Consider the following 25,175-nt stretch of genomic DNA (forward strand, 5'->3'; position numbering starts at 1 on the left):
TGACATCTAGTGGAAGCCTTAGGAACTGCAATCTTGGAGGTTTTTGCCTCATGATAAACATAACAGCCATTGGAAACAGTGGTAGGCCAACTTTTTTTTGGGGGGGGGGGAGGTTGTCCTCGGGTTTTCGCCTACCCTATCAGTTCTGTTATACTCCCAGACATTATTTTAACAGTTTTAGAAACTTTTGAGTGTTCTTTCCAAATCCAGAAATTATATGCATATCCTAGCTTCTGGGCTTGAGTAACGGGCAGTTTACTTTGGGCACATCCAAGCGTCAAAATACTGCCCCCAAGCCCAAAGAGGTTAACTGTATAGGAAGTTCTGGGGACAGGTCATCAGGATACTGGACAGCCAATAAATTGGGAGATGCATTGATTAACATTAAATTGATTAACACTTCCATTGTTTATGTTGTTTAAACACTTCCATTGTTTATACCTCCCCTAATTTGAAATGCAGACAGACCCCATGGTTTAACACCTTCCACCTCTCCTAATTTGTCAGTTACCCACTGATATCTATAAAAGGGCTATCTATACCTGCAAGAAAGTGATCAATAAGGGGCTGTTTGAAAGGGGCTCGTATAAACATTATATATTTTACAGGTCTTATGTCTGAAATGGGTAAAAAATACTACAGAACCTGACGTTAGTGTGTGTCAAGCCAAGTTTGCCTCTAAAGGGTGGGGCAGTTCAGTGCTTCCTTATTTGGAGAGGGGGGCTGGTCACATGGGGCCCATGGTAACCAAGCGATAGGGGAGAACTGAGAACCTTGAACCGACGGCAGAGCACAGCACACAGGGACAGAGAGCGAGAGAGGGAAGGAGGTACAGGGAAGGAAAGCAGACAACGGAACACGGAGAGAAACAGAACAGAACAAGGAGCGAGGGACTGGCAGAACACTGATAAGCACATGGTGTGAAAATGCCTACAAACTTCACAGTGGTTCCTGTGAAGGATGTCAGGAAGTCCCGGGAAGAGGAGGAGGATGAAGATGTGGATGACAACAATGTCTTCAGAGAGGAAGACGAGGCTGCCCACTTCCCAGGTGAGAGGCAGAAAGTCTGGGGCTTTCATTCTCCACACAACTTACTTCCTCTGCCCTGCGAAGAAGATGAGGACATGACTTGTGGGCTGGAGTAGCTGTTGCTAAGTTGTGACTGGGCATGGCTCTGTAATTTTGTTTTGTCATTAGGTGACTCTGTCGTTTGGGTTTTGCTGTGTATTGTCGGATCAGGTATATAGTGAAGGGATGTGGTGGTGTGTTGTCAGATCAGGTGTGTTGTCAGATCAGGTGTGTTGTCAGATCAGGTGTGTTGTCAGATCAGTTGTATAGTGAAGGGATGTGGGGGTGTATTGTCAGATCAGGTGTTTGATCACGACGGAGGTGGTTGGTGATGGAAAGGTCAAAGCAACTCACTTCCTTGACTCTAACAAAGATGATGGCCTGGGCTTTATAGGGCTGCATTTGCTTTGGCTATACATTTTGTGATAAGCAGCTTTTTCCTCTAGTTTAGTTTTTGTTTCTCAGGTAATACAGATGGGAGACAGTAGACAGGGTCATGTTAGAGAAGTGTTTGTCCCGACTCACACGCATGCCCCCTCCTCTCTTCTTCCCCTTCTCTTTTTTGTTGTTGCAGTTTTGCTACCACACTTCCTGATCTCATTGCTCCCTTCCCTCAGTCTCTCCACAGTCACACTGTCAGAAATAATTAGCCTTAGCATCCAGAGACATAATGATACATCTTCTCTATTTGAGACGCCAGTGTCTTTCTGTTCCGTTAGCATTGCTGCTACACACTACAATACAGTTTACCACTGCAAATCATCATCATCAATTCTCCCGTGAACCAGAGCCAATTCTGAATAACAAGCCCTAACATGGGAATGTCATTAGCTGAGTCTTCCCACAAGTCTGTGCTAACAGACTCCACACAGCCCCCATTGTTGTGCCAAACCGTTGCTGTTATTTTTGTTTTTCCACTGTTTCACAAGGCGAGGGACAAACAGGTTCCACAGCGGCGCGCAATTATGGCCGCCCACTGTGTGAGATTTGACAGACTGGGAAGAAGAGTGGTGGCTGGTTATATCAGCTCTCTGGCAGGGGTCTATCTGTGTGGCGCAGAGGGTCGGGTAGGGTTTAAAACCCATGCATTGACTTTGTTTACTTGGAGACTGCCAGAAAGAAAGGGAGAGTCGGATAGCGGTCAATGTTATTGGCTTTCTGTTGGTTCTCTGTGGGGAGAGTTGAGATTCCACCTCCTCAGAGTGATCTGTAATCGGTCTGGTTCCTGCTTTGTAGTACCTGTATAATACTGAATCACTCCCCATAATAACAATACTAGACTTTGGTTAGAAGAAAAACATGGGGACATTTGAGACAATCATGACCTCTGGTGCAGCGGTCTAAGGCACTACATTTCAGTGCTAGAGGTGTCACTACAGACACCCTGGTTCGAATCCAGGCTGTATCACAACCGGCCGTGATTGTGCACCTCCCTATGTGACTCCCAATTGGCCCAGCGTCGTCTGGGTTTGGCCGGTGTAGGCCGTCATTGTAAATAAGAATTTGTTCTTAAGTGACTTGCCTAATTAAATAAAGGTTAAATAAAAAAAAAAGTTGTTTAGGTGTCTATTGTCTTTACCCCAAATACCTTTTTGTGCTCAACGACCCAGCAGATATTGGAGGGAAGGCAAGCAACTCCTCATGTTTGTCTGTCACTGTCTCTGTCTGTCGGTCGGTCTGTGTCTGCAGATAATTTGTCATCTGCCTTCCCTCTGTCTTTAGGAGTATTTAAACCTGAACTGGAACGAAACAAAACCTGAGATCTGTGTCAAATTATTCCTGAGCGTAAAAACAGCCGATTGAATAACAGGGTAGGAGTAAACCATTTCAGATGTATGCACTGAAGCATCTCACTCAAAGGTTTACAAAGCTAAAGTCATCATGCTTTTAGCATATTGCGCTAGCCAGCCAAACTAAACAGCCGGTCTAGTTCCATTAAACCTTTGCTTGGAAAAGACTTAGCTCTTTCTATAAACAGGTAACTTTTTGAAAATAATAAATGGTTGTTGACATTTCAAAAACTGATTTTATACAAAACTGTCCTTCCGTGTCCTGTGGTTTAGTACACAACTTTAATTAAATCTGAATTTTGAGCTGAGCTAAATTTAGTGCTCTCTGAATGAGAAGCAGAGCTTTTCCTTTATGTTCGTCCAACTGGAATTCACATTGACCAAAAGTCATCTGTGCCGATGGCCTGTTTGCTCAGTGGACTTGGAAAAACAATGCAGTTGGATGAATGTAACGTTAGGTTGCAACTGGTTGATTTAAATTTTTTTTTTTTTTTTTTTTACCATGCATGTGTATGACCTTTGACATGAATAGGCTATAATGGACACAGTTGAAAATGTTGTAACAGACAAATGATACATAAAGCTAAGTCAAGGTGTTCAGTTTGTTGCTGTGTGTCTCTTCAGGCCAGGTGGTCACTCTACTGGGGACGTGGCATGTGTTTCCTGTTTCTCTTCCTCTCCAGGCCCGGTATTGTTTCCAACCAGGCTGTGTTGCTGTGGTAGTGGAGGTTTTATTTATTTTACCTTTATTTAACTAGGCAAGATCAGTTAAGAACAAATTCTTATTTTCAATGACTGCCTAGGAACAGTGGGTTAACTGCCTTGTTCAGGGGCAGAACGACAGATTTGTACCTTGTCAGCTTGGGGGTTTGAACTTGCAACCTTCCGGTTACTAGTCCAACGCTCTAACCACTAGTCTACCCTGCCGCCCGGTTGTAGTAGTAGTGGTGGTGGTGGCGGCGGCGGCGGCGTTAACTCTACCAGCTCTCGTGCTTTTCTAATTGCGCAGTGATCGTTAGCGGTTAATAAGCAGATGGCATCAAATAGCGCTCTAGATCATACTCTAGATCATACTCTAGATCATACTCTAGATCATACTCCAACCCGTTTCCTCTAGCCCTCATACGTACAACGTGTGTCTAAAGTCCTGTGTAGTAAACCATGTGCCTGAAGTCCTGTGTAGTACACAGTGTATTTTCACTACTAGCACACTCAAGCACATTATAGACTGTGAGCAGGTTGTACAATCTAGTGGTTACTATTTGAAACCTGCAGAACCTGTCCAGGAATTTTTGTTTTTTTGTTTTACCTGACTGCTGTTATCTTTTGACACTACCAGAAGAATTCAGAAGGAATTCCGCTCCATTTATGGATTATTCTAGTTGTAAACCTGGTAAATCTTAACAATACAGTAGTTATCTTATTACTTACAGTAGATCTCATGTACGTTACCATTCCATGGTATATCGACTGCTTAAAAGAATGCGTTCACGAGCATATTGCAACAACTCCTGTGAAGGAAGCGGAACATGGATGTAGGAACTACGATCATTTCTGCCTCGTACTGACCCTGACCTCCCTGAGTTCAGCGTGATTCCTCCATGCTCCTATGCCCTGCGGTGTTGCTCAACGCTTAGTTGTTTTTACTGAACTGTGTACTGAGGTCAGCTTGCTCCGACGGCAGGTCCTAGGTGTATTCTGAGGCAGGTTCCGTTGCAGTACAGCCCATCTCCGCAGACAGTGTAGACCGACTGTGTCTCCAAGTCATGCCACGCCCACTGGGAGTCATGGAGCACGACGTGTTTTCTAAACACGCTCGCACATCTCTGGAATTCCTGAAGACGGTTCAGCTGAGTTGTTCCTCTGAGCGCCTGTCCTGGACTGAGGATTGTGTAATCTGTGTTCATTGGGAATGTTTACAGTTGGAGGGAGAATGGAGGGAGTCACATGTCAAAAGAGGAGCATGGCCTCTTTCACTCCTTTGCCTCAGGGGAAGCGTTTGCTCTGCACAGGAAGCTGGTTGTGTGAGCTGGTTGTGAATGAAGAGTCTCTCTGGGAATCTATGTTCTCTGAGTAATGGCAGCCCACCCTCAAGCCTTCGCCCACACACCAGCAGCACTCGTGTTTTCACACTCATTTAATTGACAGGCTCTGTATCATTGGTGTGTTTGTAAAAAGCCTAGTTCGTCAAATAAAATCGGTTAAACGGATTGGTTGAGAGCCTGGGACGAGTCGGAGCTACATTGACCTCCTCCAATCACACGTCCTGTTTCCAAGCTCTATGAACCCTCCCCACACAGCCACTCTCCTGGGTGCTTGACCCGCAATGTGGCACCACTGATAAGCACCCTGCGTGTTTCCCCCTCAGCCCTCACACATGCACAGTACTGCGTAACACAAGATGGTTTCCATGCTATTTCCTCAGGCAACGGCTCAGTACCAACCTGCCCTGAGGAGAAAATATTCAACAATAGCTTTTGTTTCATTGACAGAGCATCTATATTTGATAACACTTTAACACTCTGTCATAAGGCCTACATAGAACCGTTATATCATAAGGCCTACTACATACAGCCTTCATATAATTATTATGTCATAAGGCCCACATATACATTTAACATTTACATTTAAGTCATTTAGCAGACGCTCTTATCCAGAGCGACTTACAAATATAGCCTACGTAGAACTGTAGTTATAAGGCCTACGTAGAACTGTAGTTATGAGGCCTACGTAGAACTGTAGTTATGAGGCCTACGTAGAACTGTAGTTATGAGGCCTACGTAGAACTGTAGTTATGAGGCCTACGTAGAACTGTAGTTATGAGGCCTACGTAGAACTGTAGTTATGAGGCCTACGTAGAACTGTAGTTATGATCATTAGGCCCCTCATGGAATCTAGGCATTACAGCAGAATTCAACAATCTATAAACATGCCTTAGTAGCGAATCAACTAATTTTGTATTACCTGTGTACTAATCTATGGGATTGTTTTAAGGTGGTCATACCATGGATAATTTAGCTATTTTATAAAGAAATGTAGGACCCCTTTTTTAGGTATATAAAAAAAAAACATCTATAAAATATTGAATTTGGCCTTTACTACTATAGCCCATAGAAACACATTGAATAAAACGTTCATAATTGGCAAAAAGACAGTCAAAAAAAAATGTATTGTAAGGAATAAGGTTTTGAAGTGTCTGTCCTACAGTGCTTTAGGAAAGTCTTCTGACCCCTGACCTTTTTCCATATTTGTTATTATTCTGAAATGGATTGATTTCCCTCATCAATCTACTACACACAATACCCCACAATGATAAAGCAGCAACAAACATTTTTTTTGTTTTGAAATGTTACCAAATGTATTAAAAATAGAAAACAGAGATGCCTTCTTTACATAAGTATTCAGACCTGTTGCTATGAGACTTGAAATTGAGCTCAGGTGCATCCTGTTTCCATTAATCATCCTTGAGATGTTTCGACAACTTGATTGGAGTCCACCTGTGATTTGGAAAGGCACACAACTGTCTATAATTGATCTCAGGTGTGGACCTTACAGTGAAACGCTTACTTACGAGCCCCTAACCAACAATGTAGTTTCAAAAGAATAAGAGATGAAGGTAACAAGTAATTAAAGTGCAGCAGTAGAAAATAACAATATATACAGGGGGGTGACGGTACAGAGTCAATGTGGAGACTATATACAGGGTGTTACGGTACAGAGTCAACGTGGAGGCTATATACAGGGTGTTACGGTACAGAGTCAATGTGGAGACTATATACAGGGTGTTACGGTACAGAGTCAATGTGGAGACTATATACAGGGTGTTACGGTACACAGTCAATGTGGAGGATATATACAGGGTGTTACGGTACAGAGTCAATGTGGAGACTATATACAGGGGGAGGTACTGGTACAGAGTCAATGTGGAGGCTATATACAGGGTGTTACGGTACAGAGTCAATGTGGAGACTATATACAGGGTGTTACGGTACAGAGTCAATGTGGAGACTATATACAGGGGGGTGACAGTACAGAGTCAATGTGGAGGCTATATACAGGGGGGTGACGGTACAATGTGGAGACTATATACAGGGTGTTACGGTACAGAGTCAATGTGGAGGCTATATACAGGGTGTTACGGTACAGAGTCAATGTGGAGGATATATACAGGGGGGTGACGGTACAGAGTCAATGTGCGTTGGCACCGGTTGAGGTAGTATGTACAGTTGAAGTCGGAAGTTTACAAACACTTAGGTTGGAGTCATTAAAACTTGTTTTTCAACCACTCCACAAATGTCTTGTTAACAAACTATAGTTTTGGCACGTTAGTTGTGTCATGCACAAAGTAGATGTCCTAAATAATTTTTCCAACAATTGTTTACAGACAGATTATTTCACTTATAATTCACAGTATCAGAATTCCAGTGGGTCAGAAGTTTACATACACCAAGTTGACTGTGCTTTTAAATAGCTTGGAAAACTCCAGATAAGATGTCATGGCTTTAGAAGCTTCTGATAGGCTAATTTACATAATTTGAGTCAATTGGAGGTGTATCTGTGGATGTATTTCAAGGCCTACCTTCAAACTCAGTGCCTCTTTGCTTGACATCATGGGAAAATCAAAAATAAATCAGCCAAGACCTCAGAAAAGATATTGGAGACCTCCACAAGTCTGGTTCATCCTTGGGAGCAAATTCCAAATACCTGAAGGTACCACGTTCATTTGTACAAACAATAGTACGCAAGTATAAACACCATGGGACCACGCAGCCGTCATACCGCTCAGGAAGGAGACGCGTTCTGTCTCCTTGAGATTAATGTACTTTGGCGCAAAAAGTGCAAAGGACCCTGTGAAGATGCTGGAGGAAACAGGTAGAAAATTGTCTATATCCACAGTAAAAATAGTCCCATATCGACATAACCTGAAAGGCGCTCAGCAAGGAAGAATCCACTGCTTCAAAACCGCCATAAAAAGACAAACTACCGTTTGCAACTGCGCATGGGGACAAATATCGTACTTTTTGGAGAAATGTCCTCTGGTCTGATGAAACAAAAATAGAACTGTTTGGCCATAATGACCATCGTTATGTTTGGAGGAAAAAGGGGGAGGCTTGCAAGCTGAAGAACACCATCCCAACCGTGAAGCACGGGGGTGGCAGCGTCATGTTGTTGCTTTGCTGCAGGAGGGACTGGTGGACTTCACAAATAGAGGACATCATGAGGTAGGAAAATGCAAATCAGTCAAAGTTGAAGCTTGGTCACAAATGGGTCTTCCAAATGGACAATTTTATTTTTAATTTTATTTTATTTCACCTTTATTTAACCAGGTAGGCTAGTTGAGAACAGGTTCTCATTTGCAACTGCGACCTGGCCAAGATAAAGCATAGCACTGTGAACAGACAACACAGAGTTACACATGGAGTAAACAATTAACAAGTCAGTAACACAGAGAAAAAAGGGGAGTCTATATACAATGTGTGCAAAAGGCATGAGGAGGTAGGCGAATAATTACAATATTGCAGATTAACACTGGAGTGATAAATGATCAGATGATCATGTACAGGTAGAGATATTGGTGTGCAAAAGAGCAGAAAAGTAAATAAATAAAAACTGTGGGGATGAGGTAGGTGAAAATGGGTGTGCTATTTACCAATAGATTATGTACAGCTGCAGCGATCGGTTAGCTGCTCAGCTAGCTGATGTTTGAAGTTGGTGAGGGAGATAAAAGTCTCCAACTTCAGCGATTTTTGCAATTCGTTCCAGTCACAGATATGGGTCTGGGAGGAGAGTTTGCAGTCTAGCCAGACACCTAGGTACTTATAGGTGTCCACATATTCAAGGTCGGAACCATCCAGTGTGGTGATGCTAGTCGGGCATGCGGGTGCAGGCAGCGATCGGTTGAAAAGCATGCATTTGGTTTTACTAGCGTTTAAGAGCAGTTGGAGGCCACGGAAGGAGTGTTGTATGGCATTGAAGCTCGATTGGAGGTTAGATAGCACAGTGTCCAATGACGGGCCGAAAGTGTATACAATGGTGTCGTCTGCGTAGAGGTGGATCAGGGAATCGCCCGCAGCAAGAGCAACATCATTGATATATACAGAGAAAAGAGTCGGCCCGAGAATTTAACCCTGTGGCACCCCCATAGAGACTGCCAGAGGACCGGACAACATGCCCTCCGATTTGACACACTGAACTCTGTCTGCAAAGTAATTGGTGAACCAGGCAAGGCAGTCATCCGAAAAACTGAGGCTACTGAGTCTGCCGATAAGAATATGGTGATTGACAGAGTCGAAAGCCTTGGCAAGGTCGATGAAGACGGCTGCACAGTACTGTCTTTTATCGACGGCGGTTATGATGTCGTTTAGTACCTTGAGTGTGGCTGAGGTGCACCCGTGACCGGCTCGGAAACCAGATTGCACAGCGGAGAAGGTGCGGTGGGATTCGAGATGGTCAGTGACCTGTTTGTTGACTTGGCTTTCGAAGACCTTATATAGGCAGGGCAGGATGGATATAGGTCTGTAACAGTTTGGGTCCAGGGTGTCTCCCCTTTGAAGAGGGGGATGACTGCGGCAGCTTTCCAATCCTTGGGGATCTCAGACGATATGAGAGGTTGAACAGGCTGGTAAATAGGGGTTGCGACAATGGCGGCGGATAGTTTCAGAAATAGAGGGTCCAGATTGTCAAGCCCAGCTGATTTATAAGGGTCCAGGTTTTGCAGCTCTTTCAGAACATCTGCTATCTGGATTTGGGTAAAGGAGAACCTGGAGAGGCTTGGGCGAGGAGCTGCGGGGGCCGGAGCTGTTGGCCGAGGTAGGAGTAGCCAGGCGGAAGGCATGGCCAATGACCTCAAGCATACTTCCAAATTTGTGAAAAAATGGCTTAAGGACAACAAAGTCAAGGTATTGGAGTGGCCATCACAAAGCCCTGACCTTAATCCAATAGAACATTTGTGGGCAGATCTTAAAAAGCGTGTGCAAGCAAGGAGGCCTACAAACCTGACTCGGTTACACCAGCTCTGTCAGGAGGAATGCACCAAATTTGTGGAAGGCTACCCAACGCGTGGACCCAAGTTAAACAATTTAAAGGCAATGCTACCAAATACTAATTGAGTGTATGTAAACTTCTGACCCACTGGGAATGTGATGAAAGAAATGAAAGATGAAATAAATTATTCTCTAATATTTTTCTGACATTTCACATTCTTAAAATTAAGTGGTGATCGGCAGGGTAGCCTAGTGGTTAGAGTGTAGAGGTGGCAGGGTAGCCTAGTGGTTAGAGTGTAGGGACGGCAGGTAGCCTAGTGGTTAGAGTGTAGAGGTGGCAGGGTAGCCTAGTGGTCAGAGTTTAGGGACGGCAGGTAGCCTAGTGGTTAGAGTGTAGGGGTGGCAGGGTAGCCTAGTGGTTAGAGTGTAGAGGTGGCAGGGTAGCCTAGTGGTTAGAGTGTAGAGCTGGCAGGTAGCCTAGTGGTTAGAGTGTAGGGACGGCAGGTAGCCTAGTGGTTAGAGTGTAGGGACGGCAGGTAGCCTAGTGGTTAGAGTGTAGGGGTGGCAGGGTAGCCTAGTGGTTAGAGTGTAGAGGTGGCAGGGTAGCCTAGTGGTTAGAGTGTAGAGCTGGCAGGTAGCCTAGTGGTTAGAGTGTAGGGACGGCAGGTAGCCTAGTGGTTAGAGTGTAGGGGTGGCAGGGTAGCCTAGTGGTTAGAGTGTAGAGGTGGCAGGTGGCCTAGTGGTTAGAGTGTAGAGGTGGCAGGTGGCCTAGTGGTTAGAGTGTAGAGGTGGCAGGGTAGCCTAGTGGTTAGAGTGTAGAGGAGGCAGGGTAGCCTAGTGGTTAGAGTGTAGAGGTGGCAGGTGGCCTAGTGGTTAGAGTGTAGAGGTGGCAGGGTAGCCTAGTGGTTAGAGTGTAGAGGTGGCAGGTAGCCTAGTGGTTAGAGTGTAGGGGTGGCAGGGTAGCCTAGTGGTTAGAGTGTAGAGGTGGCAGGGTAGCCTAGTGGTTAGAGTGTAGAGGTGGCAGGTAGCCTAGTGGTTAGAGTGTAGGGGTGGCAGGGTAGCCTAGTGGTTAGAGTGTAGAGGTGGCAGGGTAGCCTAGTGGTTAGAGTGTAGGGGTGGCAGGTAGCCTAGTGGTTAGAGTGTAGAGGTGGCAGGTAGCCTAGTGGTTAGAGTGTAGAGGTGGCAGGGTAGCCTAGTGGTTAGAGTGTAGAGGTGGCAGGGTAGCCTAGTGGTTAGAGTGTAGAGGTGGCAGGGTAGCCTAGTGGTTAGAGTGTAGAGCTGGCAGGTAGCCTAGTGGTTAGAGTGTAGAGCTGGCAGGTAGCCTAGTGGTTAGAGTGTAGAGCTGGCAGGTAGCCTAGTGGTTAGAGTGTAGAGGTGGCAGGTAGTCTAGTGGTTAGAGTGTAGAGGTGGCAGGGTAGCCTAGTGGTTAGAGTGTAGAGGTGGCAGGGTAGCCTAGTGGTTAGAGTGTAGAGGTGGCAGGTAGCCTAGTGGTTAGAGTGTAGAGGAGGCAGGGTAGCCTAGTGGTTAGAGTGTAGAGGAGGCAGGGTAGCCTAGTGGTTAGAGTGTAGAGGTGGCAGGTAGCCTAGTGGTTAGAGTGTAGAGGAGGCAGGGTAGCCTAGTGGTTAGAGTGTAGAGGAGGCAGGGTAGCCTAGTGGTTAGAGTGTAGAGGTGGCAGGGTAGCCTAGTGGTTAGAGTGTAGAGGTGGCAGGGTAGCCTAGTGGTTAGAGCGTTAGACTAGTAACCGGAAGGTTGCAAGTTCAAACCTCCGAGCTGACAAGGTACAAATCTGTCGTTCTGCCCCTGAACAGGCAGCTTACCCACTGATCCTAGGCCGTCATTGAAAATAAGAATTTGTTCTTAACTGACTTGCCTAGTTAAATAAAGGTTAAATAAATAAAATAAAAACATCTGAGCTGACAGGGACTTTTAACTACGATTAAATGTCAGGAATTGTGAAAAACTGAGTTTAAATGTATTTTGCTAAGGTGTATGTAAACTTCAGACTTCAACTGTACATGTAGGTAGAGTTCATTAAAGTGACTATGCATAGATGACGACAGAGAGTGGCAGTGGTGTGGAGAGAAGGAAGAGAGTAGGGTAATGCAAATAGTCTGGTTAGCCATTTGACTAGATGTGCAGGAGTCTTATGGCTTGGGGGTAGAAGCTGTTTCGAAGCCTCTTGGACCTAGACTTGGCGCTCCGGTACCGCTTGCCGTGCGGTATCCGAGAGAACGATGTATGACTAGGGTGGCTGGAGTCTTTGACAATTTTTAGGGCCTTCCTCTGACACCGCCTGGTATAGAGGTCCTGGATGTCAGGAAGCTTGGCCCCAGTGATGTACTGGGCCATTTGCACTACCTTCTGTAGTGCCTTGTGGTCGGAGGCCGAGCAGTTGCCATACCAGGCAGTGATTCAACCAGTTAGGATGCTCTTGATGGTGCAGCTGTGGAATGTTTTGAGGATCTGAGGACCCATGCCAAGTCTTTTCAGGGGGAATAGGTTTTGTTGTGCCCGCTTCACGGCTGTCTTAGTTGCCTTGGACCATGTTAGTGATTGGCGATGTGGACCAAGCAACCTGAAGCTCTCAACCTGCTCCTCTACAGCCCCGTCGATGAAAGTGGGGGCGTGCTTGTTCCTCCTTTTTCTGTATTCCGCAATGTGTGCCATGTAAGAAAGCTAACGTTTCATTTCCTTGCTCAGAACATGAGAACATATGAAATCTGGTGGTTCCTTTTTAACATGAGTCTTCAATATTCCCATGTAAGAAGTTTTAGGTTGTAGTTATTATAGGACTATTTGTATTTCATTAACCTTTGACTATTATAGTGAAAATCTGTCATTCTACCCATAAAAAAAGGCAGTTTACCCACTGTTCCTAGGCCGTCATTGAAAATAAGAATGTGTTCTTAACCGACTTGCCTAGTTAAATAAAGAATAAATAAAGGTGTTGTTTTTCTATTTTAAAAAGTGTGTATGGCTTTAATTGCATTTTTAAATAACATTGACTGTACAGACCACACACACTGCCATTATTCTTACCACTTAGTTAGATTGACATTATTGACATTCTTCTGTAGTTAATTCTCACTAGATAGTGTTGAGTTGGGAAACAAGACAACTTGGAAGTGTTGGAAGGTGTTAGGTAGTAGTTTTGACATCCTTTAGGACCACTAATATGTTCCACTGAATGTGGATAATGCTTCTAAATTAAGAGTAAACAGTATCCAAGTATTGTTGCCTTATTTTACCCAGTTCATACACTGCATGACCAAATGTATGTGGACACCTGCTCGTCGAACGTCTCATTCCAAAATCATGGACATTAAGATGGAGTTTGTCCGCCCTTTGCTGCTGTAACAGCCTCCACTCTTCTGGGAAGGTTTTCCACTAGATGTTGGAACATTGCTGTGGGAATTTTCTTTCATTCAGCCATGGGCATTAGTGAGGTCGGGCACTGATGTTGGGCGATTAGGCCTGGCTCACAGTCGGCGTTCCAATTCATCACGAAAGTGTTCGATGAGGTTAAGGTCAGTGCTCTGTACAGGCCAGTCAAGTTCTTCCACACCAATCTCACAAACCATTTCTGTATGAACCCCGCGTTGTGCACGGGGGCATTGCCATGTTGAAACAGGAAAGGGTCTTCCCCTAACTTGCCATGAAGTTGGAAGCACGGAATTGTCTAGAATGTCATTGTATGCTGTAGCCTTAAGATTTCCCTTCACTGGAACTAAGGGACATAGCCCGAACCATAAAAAACAGCCCCAGACCATTATTCCTCCTCCACCAAACTTCAGTTGGCACTCTGATTGGGGCAGGTAGCGTTCTCATGGCATCCGCCAAACCCAGATTCATCCATCGAATTGTAAGATGGTGAAGCGTGATTCATCACTCCTGAGAATGCGTTTCCACTGAGTCCAATGTCCGTGAACTTTACACCACTCCAGCCAACGCTTGGCGTTGTGCATGGTGATCTTAGGCTTGTGTGCGGCTGCTCGGCCATGGAAACCCATTTTACAGACGAACAGTTATTGTGTTGACGTTGCTTCCAGAGGCAGTTTGGAACTCGGTAGTGCGTGTTGCAACCGAGGACAGGTGATTTTTACGCTCTACATGTTTTAGCCCTTGCCGATCCTGTTCTGTGAGCTTGTGTGGCCTACCACTTCCCGTCTGAGCCGTTGTTGCTCGTAGACCTTTCCACTTCACAATAACAGCACTTACAGTAGACCGGGGGGCAGCTCTAGCAGGGAAACATTTGACGAACTGACTTGTTGGAAAGGTGGCATCCTATAACGATGCCACTTCGAAAATCACTGAGCTCTTCAGTACGGGCCATTCTGCTGCCATTGTTTGTCTATGGAGATTGCATGGCTGTGTGCTGGATTCTATACACCCGTCAGCAACTGCTATGGCTGAAATAGAGGAATCCACTAATTTGAAGGCGTGTCCACATACTTTTGTATATGTAGTGTATCTCTTAGAGAAGAGCATCCATTAGAGTCCTGGTACATTAGCTGATTCACTCCGTCCGTTTCGTCAGTTATTAATGCCTGCAGCTTGTTTTCCTACGTATATTGTTTGGCTGCTAAACATAACCATGGGTTCTGGCATTTAGAAATGGAAAACTGGAAAACACCTGGTTCCTACTTGAGCTGTTCAATTCCCTGTTCATAGCTTTGGCAACTGCGGTTAGGAAGTGCACTTTGTTCTTATTGAGTGGGCAACTGTGGCCAAAAGTTATTGTTTTGTGACTGATGGTGCGATCATACTTTTCCTCGCTATCACGCAAAGGAGGACCTCTAATTAAAAAGTGTGGTTTTTTTTGTTGTGAAAAACGTTGCTTGTTAACATCTCCAACCTATCTAACAGTGACACCCTCTGGAGAAGCCTGGACTTTCTCCTTCAGTCAATTACTCCTATTACAAGATGTACTGTAGCTATGTGTCAATTCCTCCCTTAACACTCGGAGTTCATGTCTATTGAAATAAAAAATGTGATTTTTATCATGTGATAACTGTGATTGTACCAGAGATTGTTTTGGTATGTTTAAGGAACCTAATTCCCACAAATGCAACATTTCACAAATGTTTAACTTTTTTCCTTTTTTCCCCACATTTTCAGTCATTGCTTACTAAGGGCTGTCTGTCTCATTCTGTCCTGCAGGCTTCCCTCTCTCTGTCTTAGTGTCTGTCTGTTATGGCATACCTTTTTACCGGAGGAGGCGAACAGTAATCAGTGTTACTGTTACTAAACGGTAGCCTATAACCAATACTTAATTTTTTATTTTTTTATTTCACCTTTATTTAACCAGGTAGGCTAGTTGAGAACAAGTTCTCATTTGCAACTGCGACCTGGCCAAGATAAAGCATAGCAGTGTGAACAGACAACACAGAGTTACACATGGAGTAAACAATTAACAAGTCAATAACACAGTAGAAAAAAGGCATGAGGAGGTAGGCGAATAATTACAATATTGCAGATTAACACTGGAGTGATAATATTAAAATATTACGAACAGCCAAACAGTCAGCAGACATTCCATATTATTTTTGTCCATGCGGCTGGTTAGAGCATTGGACGAGTAACCGAAAGGTTGCAAGTTCAAATCCCCGAGCTGACAAGGTACAAAATCTGTCGTTCTGCCCCTGAACAGGCAGTTAACCCACTGTTCCTAGGCCCTCATTGAAAATAAGAATTTGTTCTTAACTGACTTGCCTAGTAAAATAAAGGTAAAATAAAAACTTGTGTGGACTCATCAGGCCTATGTGTGATGCCCATTGAATGAAAGGTTTTAGTGGGAAGTCTGTTTAGGAACCTCAAGTTATAACAATAGACTGCATATTGTTTTTAATTAATTTATCTGTTGGACCTAATTTCTCAAATGCAATGTGTGTAGACAAATATATATTTTCATGTTGAAGCCAATAAAAATGAGCTTGGCTACATGTTTGTTAAAACTAGGCCTATTGTAGGATTACCATATAATAGTTTTATTAAATATCTTCAATGGCTAGGACAAACATCCATGCCTCCTGCCGAAAAGCTCTTAGGTCTCCGTGTGCACACATTGCCTTATGTTTATGGAAGGAGATATGAGATTTATGAATCCGTGCTTCTGATCCAATACTATTTCAAAATGTTGTTTTAACATTTTTCTTTTTTAAATAAAAAGATTTGTTTTTAAGTTTTACTTTGATTAAACAACAAACTTGTTAGAAATATTCAACTCACTGAGTTTAGAATGTGTGTTTCTGTTGAGATTGTGCATGGCTCAGATGCAATGCAATTTCATCTGCTATTTCTGGAGAAGGGCAACTATGCTCTGTGAGATGGTTCCATGATGTTTATAAAATATTACATTTGGAACCATAGAGAGTATAACCATAGAGATCATATTCAATTCATACGAGTGTAATGGAGAGTGGACAGTCACCCTTTCTTTTCATAGTGGGTCTTTGTCCAGCTCCTGTGCAAAGTTTGGATGTGCGTAAAACCCGCCGTAGTCTAAACTGCAATGTCTAAATTGCCTCTAATTGTGTTTAGACATTGCAGTTTTTATTTTGTTTGTTTAGCCTATTTAAAACAAGTTGTTTCATTTTTTATTCAGGATTTATTTGAATTATACGGTGTCTTTTTTAGGCCTTATCAATAGCCTAGTGAATTTAATCTTGCTTATTGACTATGTTTGGCATGTCCATGTCCTGACTGTAATTTACAGTAGGCCCTATATCAGTGGTGAATGCTATAGCCTATGTTTAACAACGTATTTCCATATATTGAAGCAATGCAACTAGAACAATGGGACTGGAAACATGTTTAACACACAGCCGGCCCCATATTTGCTGAACTATTTAACGAACTAGGCTTTAACGGACTAAGATTCGAATTGGAGTTGATGACAACGCAATACATAAAAGACCATAAATACACAGCTTGAAGCAACCACATATTTTAGCAATGGAGCACATTCTGATTGGCCAGTGGGGCCTTGACACACCTTCAACCTGTTTATTCATCAAAGCCCTTCCGCGCCACTGCCAGATACTGCGCACACAAATCTGGATGAGAAAATAGCACAACTGACCCTTTAGCACTACCGCCAACCCTTAGATTTAGCGTTGCATTAGGTTTGTTAAAATAGAGTCTTAAAGGTCAGTTGAGGTTGCAGCCATTCCTTTCTGTCTTATGGTTGCCTAGTCAGCCATGACTTAATGTTGGTGAAGTTGGACCATTTTATTGATTTAAAAAAATATATATATATATATTCCTGTGAATGTGTGTGAGATATGTAAGTACAGTGTGTGACCGAACGATAACATCTCTTGTGACATTAATAAAACAGTATTTTTTTATTTAACAAATGAAAATAAAATCCTGCAATGTTCTGTACGATGTGTTCTTCTCTAAGAGGAAACTATAGCAACGGTGTGGGCCAAAGTTACCTACGGTGAAAGCTTGTAGCGTCATACCCGAAAAGTCTCGAGGCTGTAATCGCTGCCAAAGGGGCTTCAACAAAGCACTGAGTAAAGGGTCTGATGACTTATGTAAATGTCATATTTCAGCTTTTTTATAACTTTGCAAACGTTGTAATCATGTGGTATTGTGTGTAGGTTAATGAGGAAAAACAAATATTGAGTCCATTCTAGAATAAGGCTGTAAATGTGGAAAAGGTGAAGGGGTCTGAATTATTTCCAAATGCACCGTATGTGAGCAGAGAAGAGAGGACCATTAGGCCAAACAATAGACATTCTCCTCTTTGCCAGAATTGGGGCTGATCAGAAGAGGAGTGCTTTCTATTCTACCTGACTTGTGGTGATTGGTACTCTCTGTTGAAAGTGTTCTGGTTAAATGAAAATCTCTCTCTGACAGAGGTACGAAAACAGACAGACTAATAAAACCACCTTGAGACAACTCCTACTGCCTAGGATCCATTCAGTTGCATCACCATGTTAACATTACAAACAAGAGTTGTGGGATGATGCAGTAGCCTATGTAGCTACTTTGTAGTAGAAGCTGCTGTTTCTCACTCACTCACTCACTCACTCACTCACTCACTCACTCACTCACTCACTCACTCACTCACTCACTCACTCACTCACTCACTCACTCACTCACTCACTCACTCACTCACCTTACTCACTCACTCACTCACCTTACTCACTCACTCACTCACCTTACTCACTCACTCACTCACCACTCACTCACTCACTCACTCACTCACTCACTCACCTTACTCACTCACTCACCTTACTCACTCACTCACTCACTCACTCACCTTACTCACTCACTCACCTTACTCACTCACTCACTCACTCACTCACCACTCACTCACTCACTCACTCACCTTACTCACTCACTCACCTTACTCACTCACTCACTCACCACTCACCTTACTCACTCACCTCACTCACTCACTCACCTTACTCACTCACTCACTCACTCACCTCACTCACTCACTCACTCACTCACTCACTCACTCACTCACTCACTCACTCACTCACCACTCACTCAGTCACCTTACTCACCTTACTCACCCTCAGTCACCTCACTCACCTCACTCACCTTCACTCACCACCTCACTCACCTTACTCACCTTACTCACCTTACTCACCTTACTCACCTTACTCACCTTACTCACCTCACTCACCTTACTCACCTTACTCACCTCACTCACTCACCTTACTCACCTTACTCACCTCACTCACTCACCTTACTCACCTTACTCACCTCACTCACCTCACTCACTCACCTTACTCACCTTACTCACCTTACTCACCTCACTCACCTCACTCACCTTACTCACCTTACTCACCTCACTCACCTTACTCACCTCACTCACTCACTCACCTTACTCACCTCACTCACCTCACTCACCTTACTCACCTCACTCACCTCACTCACTCAACCTCCCCCATCCACCCTGTTACCTAATGGACAACGGTGATGTTTACGTGAAGGTCTTAAAAGCTTATGGCTACACGGACTACAACAAACCTGATTGAGCCTCAGTGAGCCTAGCTCCCATCCCCTCTAGTCACCGTATATCTGACTGAGCCTCAGTGAGCCTAGCTCCCATCCCCTCTAGTCACCGTAGATCTGACTGAGCCTCAGTGAGCCTAGCTCCCATCCCCTCTAGTCACCGTAGATCTGACTGAGCCTCAGTGAGCCTAGCTCCCATCCCCTCTAGTCACCGTAGATCTGACTGAGCCTCAGTGAGCCTAGCTCCCATCCCCTCTAGTCACCGTAGATCTGACTGAGCCTCAGTGAGCCTAGCTCCCATCCCCTCTAGTCACCGTAGATCTGACTGAGCCTCAGTGAGCCTAGCTCCCATCCCCTCTAGTCACCGTAGATCTGACTGAGCCTCAGTGAGCCTAGCTCCCATCCCCTCTAGTCACCGTAGATCTGACTGAGCCTCAGTGAGCCTAGCTCCCATCCCCTCTAGTCACCGTAGATCTGACTGAGCCTCAGTGAGCCTAGCTCCCATCCCCTCTAGTCACCGTAGATCTGACTGAGCCTCAGTGAGCCTAGCTCCCATCCCCTCTAGTCACCGTAGATCTGACTGAGCCTCAGTGAGCCTAGCTCCCATCCCCTCTAGTCACCGTAGATCTGACTGAGCCTCAGTGAGCCTAGCTCCCATCCCCTCTAGTCACCGTAGATCTGACTGAGCCTCAGTGAGCCTAGCTCCCATCCCCTCTAGTCACCGTAGATCTGACTGAGCCTCAGTGAGCCTACCTCCCATCCTCTCTAGTCACCATAGTATCCGTTTAGAGACTGGACTGTATCCCTCTTTAGACTCTCTTAGGGCTTGGCTGTAAATTTGAATCAGAATGCAACACAACCTATGCTTAAGGCTGGCAATCAAACTCTCCTCAGCTTTGCTCCAATGACAAAATGTAGCTAGTTTATCAAAGGTCACTTTTAGAGGGGACATTTTGGGGCGGCAGGCAGCCTAGTGGTTAGAGCGTTGGGCCAGTAACTGAAAGGTTGCTTGATCGAATTACCGAGCTGACAATGTAAAAATCTGTCATTCTGCCCCTGTTCCCAGGCCTTCATTGTAAAGGGCTGACCCCATCTTTAGTTTACTAGTTGATTGCTTTTGTTTTTGTCGATAGGTTGTTGATTTCTTTAGTCGAGCAGTCACTTTTTTTTTTTATGGTGCACAAGACACTTGTCTGATTCTCACCTGTCTCAATGGTCTAATCCATTAGAGGCCACGAGATGGTACAGTCCACTCTAAGACGTGATACTGAAATTGTATATGGTTATTGTCACGAGAATTTTCAATCCCATTGATAATAACTAACAATCAATAAGCTTTGACCAATCCCAGAGGTTTGTAAGACCCTGGGTTTAATAATAATTAGACAAAGACTCTGCTTATTCAAAAGGTTCGTACAGTCTATTCACGAGAACGTTCTAAAGTCCATTATACAAAGACATCCATTTTATAACTCGCTCCCTACTTACGCACATACCTCCACACAAACAGTAGTTAGCCTACACACATGCATACACACAAACAGTAGATGGGTTGTATCCTTCTCCAGAGTTCTCACCACCCAGTCCACCTGACTGTGCTGCTGCTCCAGTTTCAACTGTTCTGCCTTAATATTATTCGACCATTTATGAACATTTGAACATCTTGGCCATGTTCTGTTATAATCTCCACCCGGCACAGCCAGAAGAGGACTGGCCACCCCACATAGCCTGGTTCCCCTCTAGGTTTCTTCCTAGGTTTTGGCCTTTCTAGGGAGTTTTTCATAGCCTCCGTGCTTCTACACCTGCATTGCTTGCTGTTTGGGGTTTTAGGCTGGGTTTCTGTACAGCACTTTGAGATATCAGCTGATGTACCAAGGGCTTTATAAATACATTTGATTTGATTTATCACTACCCAGACAACAGCTCCATTCCCCCGAGGAACCTTGAAAGGACTCCCTGTCCTATCGTATGTTTCTCAGAGTTCTAGACAGGTCAGGTCATACACAGTTTAATTGTTCTCGGTATCTTCTTAGTCACACACACACACACACACACACACACACACATTTCTACTTGTCCCGACCAAACCTTATTAGACTGAAGTTTACCATTCTAATTCATTATACATGTTACAGAATTGAATGATTACTAATAGTTACGTTTGTCTAATTATTCATTATATCTGTTACATAATGTCATAATTACGTTTCAGGGTGGAATTGTTTAGTCATTACCTTTTAAGCATATAAATTCCCTTATCAGTTATATAATGTAAAACATCATGGTGCAGCACTAATAAATATATTTTATAACAAATGTGCTTTCTCCTGCGTTGGATACGGTCGCCGTCTAAAGTTAACCAGCATATTGGGATTAAGAACATTTAAAAAAATCTATACTCTAACCACTAGGCTACCTGCCACCTCTACACTCTAACCACTAGGCTACCTGCCACCTCTACACTCTAACCACTAGGCTACCTGCCACCTCTACACTCTAACCACTAGACTACCTGCCACCTCTACCCTCTAACCACTAGGCTACCTGCCACCTCTACACTCTAACCACTAGGCTACCCTGCCACCTCTACACTCTAACCACTAGGCTACCTGCCACCTCTACACTCTAAGCACTAGGCTACCTGCCATCTCTACACTCTAACCACTAGGCTACCTGCCGCCTCTACACATTTTTTTAGTTGTGCAAATTAATAAAAATAAATTAAACTGAAATGGCTTGTCAGTAAGTATTCAATCACAAAGACTAGGGAGGTTTTCCAATGCCTGTCAAAGAAGGGCACATATACCTGTAGGCTCTTAATTTGATCACCCTGTTGTTGCATCCATTTAGGACAGAATGTGTTTTGAGGAGAGTGTCTGTACTGCACTGTATTGTATTGTACAGTCTGCAGTGTATGTGTGTGTTGTAAACCCTTTGTGTTTCCTCTGATGTAGAGCTACATTTGCTCTGTTCAGAGGCTTGGGATGTAATGGAGTGCTGGATGCTCACAGGTAGAAGATCAGCTGTACATCTCTCTTCTCCTACTTGTCTCACTCATCCTCTCTCCTCTCACTTTCTCCCGCCCTCTCTCACTGCTCCTACCCCCTGAGAGGGAATAGAGAGAGAGCGAGAGATTAGGTGATGATTGGGGGGAGGGGGGGCTGTGATGCGTGGCTGCTGCCATCTTCTTCGGCCAGTGTCTCACTCACACACACACACAGAGAGCTGATCCTCGCTCGGGCGACATTGCGTCTCTACCGTAGCCACACAACGCTAGCAGCTCCCGGCCTCTCCTCCTTGACCTCTGCACTTGGGACCTCCCTAACAGCAGCAGCACTACAGGGACGTCTCCCTCCTCAACCCCCCTCCCCCCCACCCCCGCCTCAGCCCCTCTTCACTCTAGCATGGAGAAAGGAGAAGGCTCGCTGTCGCGACGGAGGGGTAAGTGACTCTCACCTGGAGGTTTGTTTTTAAACCCCCTAGAGTCTTCTACTCTGGATTTCTTAGTCAGAGCCATGCTGCTACCTCATTATCCTGCACAGTAAAGGCTTCTGAACTAATATATATAAAAGTGACTGCTAAATATAATTTATATATATATATATATATATATATATATTTATTTATTTATATATATATTATATATTTATTTATATATATGATATATATATTATATATGACTAAGCGACTTAGTCATGTGTGCACACATTTAATGTATGGGTGATCCCGGGAATCGAACCCACAAACACCCTGGCGTTTCAACCACCTGCGCTACAAAGGACATTTCTAAAAACACAATTCTATTGTGATGTTGACTTATTCCAAATGTTGTTGTGTTTTTAAAATGGCAAATGAATTAAATTAAAGATTTTTGTGTCACTGATCTACCCGCAATACCCCATAATGTCACAGTGGAAATATGTTTTTAGAAATGTTTACAAAATTAATTAAAAATGAAAAGCCGAAATGTCTTTAGTCAATAGGTATTTACCTCTTTTGTTATGGCAATCCTGAGTAAAAATGTCCTTTTACAAGTCACATAGGTTGCATGGACTCACTCTGTGTGCAATAATAGTGTTTTAGATGATTTTTAAATGACTACCTCATCTCTGTATCCCACACATACAGTTAACTGTAAGGTCCCTCAAGTCGAGCAGTGAATTTCAAACACCGATTCAACCACAGAGCAGGGAGGTTTTCCAATGCCTCCCAAAGAAGGGCACCTATTGGTAGATGGGTAAAAATAATATCAGACATTGAATATCCCCTTAAGCATGGTGCAGTTATTAATTACACATTGGATGCTGTATCACCCAGTCACTATAAAGATACAGGTGTCCTTCCTAACTCAGTTGCCGGAGAGGAAGGAAACCACTCAGGGATTTTACCATGAGGCCAGTGGTGACTTCAAGACAGTTAGTTTAATGGCTGTGATAGGAAATAACTGAGGAACGATCAACAACATTGTAGTTACTCCACAATACTGACATAAATGACAGAGTGAAAAACAAGGAAGCCTGTACAGAATACAAATATTCCAAAATCTGCATCCTGTTTGCAATAAGACACTGAAGTAATACTGCAAAAAATGTGGCAAAGAAAATACCTTTTTGTCCTGAATACAAAGCGTTATGTTTAGGGCCAATTCAACACATCACTGAGTACCACTCTTCATATTACTAAGCATGGTAGTAGCTGCATCATGTTATGGGTGTGTTTGTCATCGGCAAGGATTAGGAAGTTATTTAGGATAAAAAAATAAACGTAATTGAGCTAAGCACAGGCAAAATCCAAGAGGATGTCCTGGTTCAGTCGGCTTTCCAACAGACACTGAGAGACAAATTCACCTTTCAGCGGGACAATAACCTTAAACACAAGGCCAAATATACACTGGATTTTCTTACCAAGACGAAATTGAATGTTCCTAAATGGACTAGTTACAGTTTTGACTGAAATCTATGGCAAGACTTAAAATGGCTGTCTAGTAATGATCAACAACCAACTTGACCGAGCTTGAAGAATTGAATACTTATCTAATCAAGATATTCGTTTTTTCTTTCATCTTTATTCATGAAATAAAAATGTACTGTGACGTTAGTGTTTTGTGTTGACGAAAAATGACAATTAATCCGACTTTGTAACACATTTGGAAAAAAGGGAATATTTTCTGAAGTAAAAAATAAGTTGTGATATATCAGAAATGGTGTACTAAAATAATTATGCTGTTTAGGTTTATGTACATTTATCTATAGTAGAAGTGAAGGTGCGTTTTTATTTATTATAAACTTGTTCCGTCTGTCCAAATTTGGTATTTTAAATGGATTTCTGGACTTGGGATGATTTTTGTGGTCTTTATTGGGCTTGAGTTGTAGTAAGACTAAAGGGCTTGAAGGAAATACTTTCTGTCTCCCACTGTTTCTCTCGTACCGTGAACCGGTCAGACTGACTAACGTTGGGAGTGCTAGGGAGCTTAATGTGCACAGCTGCCACCGAGGGGAGCTTAGTGGATATAAATACTGTGTGTGGCCATTTATTACCATAGAGACTGAGATGCTTGGCTTCCCCATTAGTGCACAACTAGCTGATGTGCTGTCACACATACTTTAGGGTTGCAAAATTCCAGGAATTTTCAATAATTCCCTGGTTTTCCCGAAATCCTGGTTGGAGGATTCCCAGAATCAGGAGGGAAGGAGCCGGGAATCCGGAATCCTCCAACCAGGATTTCTGGAAAATGTCACATCCTCTCTGTCTCTCAGGCTATTGTCTTCTCATGCGTGCCTGCTAGAGGTCAGGTTCAGAACGAGCCTCGCTCACACACCTGCAATCATTCATCAACACAGAGAGGACATGCCTTCCTCTAGCGCGTTACTCTTCAATCACACTCATCTACAGATGGAGGATAAATTAATTTGACCCGTTTCTCACAACATGAAAATAATCCTGCAGGAAATATGAATTGTTTGTTTGGATTATAATGAATGAAAACACCTGTGCGAAAGAGTTGATTCTGATTCTGCTTTGTTGGCATATACACTCAGTATACAAAACATTAAGAACTCTTTCCATGACAGACTGAACAGGTTTAAGCTATGATCCCTTGTTGATGTCACTTGTTAAATCTACTTCAATCAGTGTAGATGAAGGGAAGGAGACAGATTTAAAGAAGGATTTTTAAGCATTGAGACAATTGAGACCGCAATTATGTATGTGTGCCATTCAAAGGGTGAATGGGCAAGACAAAACATTGAGGTGCCTTTGAACATGATATGGTAGTAGGTGCCAGGAGCACCAGTTTGTCAAGAACTGCAACGCTGCTGGGTTTTTCACGCTCAACAGTTTCCTGTATCAAGCATGGTCC

At 43.7% G+C, this 25,175-nt stretch overlaps 1 pseudogene; it reads left to right on the forward strand.

Annotated features, from left to right (window-relative positions):
* Positions 1–775: 775 nt before the first annotated feature.
* Positions 776–25,175, forward strand: part of LOC118361208 (solute carrier family 12 member 7-like) — an 83,112-nt pseudogene continuing 58,712 nt past the window's right edge.

Source organism: Oncorhynchus keta, chromosome 28, assembly GCF_023373465.1.
Source record: "Oncorhynchus keta strain PuntledgeMale-10-30-2019 chromosome 28, Oket_V2, whole genome shotgun sequence".
Lineage (NCBI taxonomy): Eukaryota > Metazoa > Chordata > Actinopteri > Salmoniformes > Salmonidae > Oncorhynchus > Oncorhynchus keta.